Genomic DNA, 8,468 nt, shown 5'->3' with positions numbered 1-8,468 from the left:
TTCTATGTGTAAAGTTGATTTTTTAAATTCAGTTCATCCCTATTAAATTTCAGCCTGTTTGGTTTGGCTCATTGTTCTCGTCTATTGAGATATTATAGGATCCTGACTTTGCCATCCCTCCTGTCTTTTTTATGTCACCTGCAGATCTGACAATCATGCCTTCTACAGCTTTATCCAAATAAATGACAAAAATGTTCAACACGCAAAGCCAGCTGGAGATATTCCTTCCAGCCATATGATGCCATCTATCTATCTATAGAACTTTGGTCTTATGAAAACAGTTATAATAAATTACAAATCTCTCTCTCTGGCATATGGGTGGTGCTGGTAGGAATGTATGATTCTTTCTTCCTCCCTCTCATGAATTTTTCAGGAAGCAATTCTGGATAAATCTGAATAGTCACTAATTCAGAGACATGGTTTCCCTTGATCCCCTAGACCGGGATTTCTTAATTTGGGGTCTACAGATCACTCCCTGCCAACTCTGTTCAAGTGTATGTACATGTGTATACATATATACATATGTGTTGTGAGTAGTTGTTGTCCTTTGTGCTCGAAGAGGACCAAAATGACATCACCATGATGAAGTAATAGTAAAATGGTATGGGTGATGTCTTTTGATTCATGTGTAAATTGGATTTAAGTGAGGCAGAATTGCACCAAGTTGTCAGCCTCACTCTCTCCTTTGGAGTCATCAGAGTCCAGTGACAGGACAGAGTTAAGATAACTGGCAATGGCTCAGGATGCAGTGGATGACCTTGGCATCTTTGGTGTCTAACCAAGCTCTAAGTGCTCCACACTGCCAGCTTCAGCTGCCTTCATTGCATAGATCATGAATTCTTGGTGTAAAAACTCCTTATATATGTAGATATCTGCATGTGTGTGTGTGTGCATACTATACATATGTGGATAGTGAGGTGGCACAAGGGATAGAGTGTTAGGCCTGAACTCAGGAAGATCTGAGTTCAAATTTGGCTTCAGACGCTTATTAGTGTGGTGACCTTGGGCAAGCCATTTAGTCCTGTTTGCCTCAGTTTCCAAATCTGTAGAATGAGCTGGAGAAGGAAATGGCAAAACATTCCAGTATCTTTGCTGAGAAAGCACCAAATGGGATCATGAAGAATTGGACACAATTGAAAACAACTGAACAACAAAAAATACTACACATATATGTGTATTTGTGTACATATTGCATATATATATATGTATACATCTACATACCACAACACATGTATGTAAGCAGGAAGTTGGAAGCAGAAAGGAAGATGGAAAAGGGTCAAAGACAAAATTTATTTAAAAATTCTGCCCAGGATCATGCTCATTAATTCCCTTGTTGTGCACTGGACTCAATGCTGTGTTCCTGGTAGACTAACTGATGGATATAGAAATGTGGAATACTCCTTCCTCTGGGCCAGAAAATACAGTTCTCTTAGATTTACCTTTGACCTAAAGTCAAATTGAACATCCTTTTGAGAAACTGAGCAGTAATGCACTAGAGTGTTCACGATAATGGCTCTAGAGGAGCCCCCAGAGTTTCCTCAGTCTCCGTAAGGACCTTAAATTTCTCAGACCTTGCTATTGTCTCTGTTAGCAGACAACAGGGACCAGGAACTTTAAGCAGGTATACATTTTTGACTGGAGAAAATATGGTAGGAAACATGGTGGCTGTTAGTGATTTAGTGATCCTGAGTGGTCATGAGCCAGGCTACCTACAGGTAGGCTTTGACGGTGGAGATGTCAGGTGTTTCTAGGCTGACTATTGTTATTCTGTAGCAGCAGAGAGACTGGCAATATGAGTGCCAGGCAGAAGGGGAAAGGGGCATTTGGCAAAGGAGTCCATGCAATCACATGTTCCTTTGTTTGCATCCTTGGACACAAGTCCTTGCTGGGTTTTAGCAGTGTCCTTTGATTCTGGAGTTTTAGCAGGGTGTCATTCCCAGGGAATGCCTATGGTGGTGAAGGGAGGAGGATTGATGGTCAGTGGGGAGGTGGAGAGGTTTGTCTTGGTTATCTGTGTTCCTGGGGGAAGGACCAAGCAGTAATACCCCTCCTGTTTGCTTGTCTGGGGGTGGTAATAGTAGCGAGAAATATGAGGACCAGAGCCAGTCAGTCAATGACAAGAAGTGCCTTACAATTCAGTGGGTCTGCTGCTTCTAGCTCAGGCTTTTCTCCTCCCTCTGTGGGCATGTCTACTCTTGATCCTTGATAGCCTGCTACTGAAGTTTAGCTGTAATGAATTCAATTCTCCCCAGGAAGTTAGGAGGGCACATCCCAGGGCCAGAGTCAAGAAGCCTCTGTCCAGCTCTCCATTATGTCTCCGATGTCTTGACTTGTCACCATGTGTCCCTAAAGAATCTCTCAGCTACTAACATAGACTCATGCCTGACTCATCAGTATTTGGAGGAGGGAGTGAAACAGAGCAGAGAATGTCCTCTGGAAACTGCTTTTCAGGTAGAGAGATTTAAGGGAAAGGAAAATGAAATCCCACCATTGGATGAATAGATATGGATAAAAGACATGAGTGTAGAAGAACCCCAGATTGGTGTAGACAAAACTTTTTAAGTTTGCAGACCCATTCACAAGGGGCCACAGAACAGCTAGATTATTGTTTTTATTCTATTAAACTGTTTACATAATTTTTCTAAATAAGATAGAAATTGTTTGAATGCTAAGGTTTCAATTGGAGATTGACTTCATATTTTGATAATTTGTAAGGAGGTAAAAGGTTGGGTGCCCCATGGGCATTATGACCAAATGTAACAAAGCAGGAAGCACTGTACCTTTCTAGGGGTGTATCTGTGTGTATATGTATGAATGTGTATATACATGTGTGTATATGTATATGTGTATGTATGTGTGTACATATTTATGTCTATAGATATATATACACATAGATGTATATACACATGCATACCAATGCATATTTATATGCATACACACACAAATACATATAAAATTATGGCATCCATGTTTATAGCATCTCCTATTATTAGGAACTTGTGCTTGCCTAGGGGTATGACATGAGTAAACACTTCTTGCTTGCAGTACTTCCGTATGGTATTAACATCCAGCACCACAGCCTGCTCTGAAGAAGGAATGGTCCCCCGTCTCTTTAAAGGAATCAAAGCTTCTTCCTAATCTCTATTTGTGGCAGTCACTAATCACACCAGACACAGAATTGGTAGCCAATACATTTTCTTTGTTTATAACTGAACATAGGACATTCATGGCCATATGGTGGGGCGGGAGGGGAATGGGGATTGAATTGAAAGGTAAAACAGAATAAATGAGCATTGGTTGCTTTGAGGATTGGAGAGACACTGTTTCATTAGGTGATGGAGTCCTTGCATAGCCTACTTCCACTTTAAGGGGGCAGAGAGGCACCATTCTATGCTGCTGCCTCTGCCTAGACAGCCAGGAGGGAGGGAAGAGAAACACCGTTCCATCAGGCTCTGCTGCTGGTCCCCTGCCTGAGACGCCTAACACTCAGAGAGAATTCTACCCTGAGGCTAACCCCTAGCGATGCTAATAACCTTCCTGAACTGACTCATTGGTAATTAAGAAATTCCCATTGGTCATACTATCCTCATCCCAGTGATTTTGAACCTCTGACTGTCATTATTCAAAACCTATTTTTCACCCTTCACTGCCCACTCTTTTATTTTCATCTCCCTCAACCCAGCTGCTCTAATATCCCATTTGAAAACCATCCACCCCTTCCACTGAGCACTGTAATGCTTGCTCCAAAGGGTGACACTCTTGCTTTCATCTTAAATCTTTTCTTTTCCCAAGCATTGCACTCCCACTTTCACTGAGACCTGGCTCCCTCCTGATGTTACAGCTTCCCTTTCCAACACTGATTATAATTTCATGGCTTCCCCCAATTCATTGATTGAGATAACAAAGTTGAGACACTTCTTGCTCCCCAATGCTACCTCCAAATTCACCCTCTACCCCCATCAATAACCTCTTCTCTTTTAAGGTTCCCTTAATTCATATCTAGTACTCAATCAAAATGCCACAGCTATTGTCTACTAACCTCCAGGATACTCCCCTTCCCTCAATGAGTTTAGTACCTAGCTCACAATCTTTCTCTCCTCCCTAGTTCCTACCCTAATTCTAGGGAACTTTAATTTGCCTCAAATATCATTAACTCTTTATTTTTCAGTTTATTCATTTCTCATGACCTACTTCTCTATCCCACCTCATCTATTCACAGAGATAGTTAGATTCTTTGTTTTCTATCATTTCCATGTTCATGCGTTCTGAAATTGCCTTATTGGATCACAATCTGTTGTCATCCCCTCTCCCTTCTACCTTGCAATCCCAAACCCTTCTTTGTCCTCACCATGACCTCCCATCCCTCAAAACCTCAGTTCTTTACTAGGCCATCACACTTGCACTGGATGCATTCTCCTCCCTTCCCTATCTTAACCCCTTGGTAAATCAGTTCAACCCTACCCATCACTGATCTTGCCCTGCTAAGTCTTAGACCTGGATGACTATCCCTAACCCTTATCTATTCCTATACTGCTGAACAAAGCTAGAGAAAATCGTCTAGATCCCCATTAATATGAATAATGAATCCCCTAGAGTGTTTGCATACATTCAAATTTGTACTATTTAAAGTTATAATTAGGTAAAATATGGTGATTGATTAAGAATATGCACCATAAATCTGAAGAGTGCAACCACTTCTAAGGATTATTTTTTGTACTAATCTAGCTAGCTGTGATCTTACCTACAATATAAAGACCACAACTTCCTCTCCGCTCATCCTTTTCTTAACTCTGTGCTACCTTCTGGCTCTTAGGGTCATCTTTCTACCAAAACTGCTCTCTCCAAAATGATCAGTGATTTCTCAATTGCCAAACTGAGTGAGCTTTTCTCAATTTCCATCCTTCCTGACCTTTGATAGCATTGATCTTTCTCCTCTTGACACTTCTTCTTTATAGATTTTCATGGCACCACTCCCTCCTGTTTTCCTTCCTACCTTTCTAACCATTCCTTCCCTCTCTCCCTTGTTGAATCATCATCCAGGTGAGACCTGCAAAACATAGGGGTTTCCTGGGGCCCTGCTGTAGACCCTCCACTTTTCCCTCTTTATACCAGTTCACTTGGTGACATCATCAGCTTCCATGGATTTAATTATCATCTTTATGCTAATGATTCCTCTCTCCTGACTTCCAATTTCACAAGTGCCAATTGGACATCTGGAACTGGATGCCCAGTGGATATCATAATCTCAATATCCAAAACAGAATTCATTATCTTTCCCCCAAAACTCTCTTCACTTCTTAACTTCTCTATTACTGTTAAAGGTATCACCATTCTCCCTGTTACTCAGGCTCACAGCCTGGGTGTTATTTTCTTTCTTACGCCACATATCCAGGCTGTCATCAAGACCTATACCTCCTTCTCTCCTCTGACATTACCACCACCTGGTACAGGACCTTATCACCTCATTCCAGGACTATTGCAATAGCCTATTGGGGAGGGAGGGGTCTGTCTGCCTCAAGTCTCTCCTTGCTCCATTACTTCCTCCACTCAGCTGTCAAAGTGACTTTCCTAAAGAGCAGGTTTTACTATGTCACACACACTACCAATAAACTCCAGTGGTTCCTTACAATGTCCAAAAATCAAATATAAAATTCTCTGTCTTTCAAAGTCCTTCCTAATCTGCTCCCCCACTTTTCCAGTTTTGTTACACCTGACTCCCCATCCTCATACTCTGATCCAATGACAATGGACTCCTGGGTGTTTCTCATACAAGGTGTTTTTTATCTCCAGACTAAAGGAATTTTTACTGGAATCCTCCTTCCTAGACTTCTTTGCCTCCTGGTTTCCCTGAAGTCTCAGCTAAAATCCCAGCTTCTATAAGAAGCCTTTCTGAATCCCTTTTAATGCTTGGGCCTTCCATCTGTTGATTATCTCCAGTTTATCCTGTCTGTATCTTGTTTGTACACAGTTGTTTGCATATTGTCTCTCCCATTAGACTCTGAGCTCCTTGAGAGTTGGGACTGTCTTTTACCTTTCTTTGTATTCTCCACTTTCAGAACAGTGACTGGCATATAGAAGGACCTTAATAAATGTTTATTGAGTAACTTATTGAATTGGCTACAGCCAGGTATCACACCTCTGTCACTGCTCCTATCTAACAGAGTAGGGTTAGTAGTGAACATTGCATCCCAAGGGCCATCGTCCTGATGCTGCATTCCCTGAAAGTCCCAGATAAGAAGAGCAGAGAAGTTGCTGACTAGAAACCCAATATAGCTTGATCTGGTCATTGGATTTCTTGATATAGCTCAATATAGAGGACAAACTCTTCTAGATTTTGGTTTTTTTCCCATTAAGCCTCCAGAGCAAGAGTGTTCTGGTAAATGTTTAACAACCAACTCTGCAGAAGAGAAAAAAGAAAAGGTATAATGAATTTTTAAGCTTGACCTGTATTATTCATATTTTTCTCCATCACTTTCTAAAGTTACATAATCAATAGATAATGAACTCAAGCCCTCATTTGTAGTGTTTGCAGATTTTCATGGTGTAAATGCTCACATGTAAAATTTAACAATTAGCTCTCCTGAGCTGTTTAGAGCTGGCTCCAGCATACCCTTGCTCCAAAGCCAAATTTGAAAAGGTGTCATTATAAGGGAGAGTTTATTCTCCTTTTCTGGGTCTTGTGCCTCCATAGTAATGTTACCTGGGTACAGACCTAGGAAGCCAGAGTTACATATTTATATTTGTTGAGAGGTAAGCTTTATACTGATAGGCAGCATGGCACCATGAATAGAAAACTGGCTTTGGATTCAGGAAGACCTGGGTTCAAGTCCTGCCTCTGGCACAGACTGACTGTTGACCTTGGAAAAGTCACTTAACTCTGAGGGCCTACAGGCAACTCTCTAAGACTCTAAATCTTGGAAAAGATTCTGATATTTCATCATAGAGAGTGCTTCCTATTGGACTCTGCATACACTAATGAGATTACAAGTCTGGTTAAAAAAGAAAAAAGGACTATAATCCTTTTTAAAATGTAACCCTTAAGCCCAAAGATAGAAAAAACCAGAAAGATGGATTTTTGCTCCTCCAGAAAGGCTGGATGAAAGCCAAGTTTCCAGACCAAAGACTTTTTTGATATTATCCTTTATGTTAGCACACTGTTAGTGATTTATTTTTCAAACTCTCTCTGAGTCAGACAGACAGAGATGGAGAGAAAGATAAAGTCAGAGAGACAGAGACAGGAGAAACAGAGACAGAGAAACAGAGACAAAACACAGCGACAAACAGAGAGAAAAGGAAAGAGCAGAGAAGGAGGGAGAGAAAAGGAGGGAGCATGAGGAGTTAGGCCTCTTTTGTAAACTCCTACCACACTTTGTATAGACTCAATAATGAAACTACTAGGTGCCTTGGACTGAATTTACCTGTATCTCTGAATCTTAAATGAGACGTCTGTAAGGTATGCTACAAAACTTAGTTATCTAAAATATCAGCTATTATTATCACTATTACCACCAAAAGGCAATAAAGTGGAGGATCCAGCCCCATTCCCAAATGTACAGGATAGAGTCACACCGCCAAGTCCTCATGTGCTCATCCCTTAAAAGCTCTGTTTGGCATCTTCCTCCTCATTGATATTCCTCCCCATGTTCCTTAGACTAGCTTGGGCTGTTTGCTCTCATGCTTCAAGGCCTAATCTGATCACCCTGCTGAGGTCCGGAGAGATTCCCCTAATGCTCTAGCCTTCCTCCCTTTGGTGAATGCCATTCCTAAGATGACAAAAATGAATGAAGAAATGAAGTGGTTATGTATAGAAATCCAAAACATGGCTAAAAGCTCACTGTTCTTTATTTTGGGTGAGATACACTTCTAGAGAGAGATACATCTATATCTATATCTGTACAGATACAGACACACACATGTGTGTTGTATGTGTATGTGTGTATTTGTTGTTCAGTTGTGTCTGACTCTACGTGACCTCATAGACTTTGTCCATGGGATTTTCTTGACAAAGATACTGGAGTGGTTTGCCATTTCCTTCTCCAGTACTTCCTCATTTTACAGATGAGGACTTGAGGCAACTAGAGTTTAAATGACTTGGCCAGGGTCACATAGCTAGTAAGTGTCTGAGGCTGGATTTGAACTCAGGTCTTCCTGACTCCGGGCCTGGTGCTCTATGTGTGTGTTCACACCAACACATACAACACATATGTATATATGCACATACACACATGTATACACATATACAATCTATACTTTCTATATAGGCACACATATGTATATACATACATACACGTACATACATATATACCCACATTTATACTCTACCATACTATACCATCCTATCCTATTCTATTGTATAATAGAGGTAGCGAGGATCTCAGAAAAGATCCTGATCATGCCTAAACTCTGCTTCTCAAATCTAAGCCTGACTATAATCACAGCATCATGGGACTTTTCATCTCACTAATACA

The sequence above is a fragment of the Notamacropus eugenii genome, chromosome 3 (assembly GCF_028372415.1).
Source record: "Notamacropus eugenii isolate mMacEug1 chromosome 3, mMacEug1.pri_v2, whole genome shotgun sequence".
Lineage (NCBI taxonomy): Eukaryota > Metazoa > Chordata > Mammalia > Diprotodontia > Macropodidae > Notamacropus > Notamacropus eugenii.
This window is presented reverse-complemented; position numbering follows the sequence as displayed.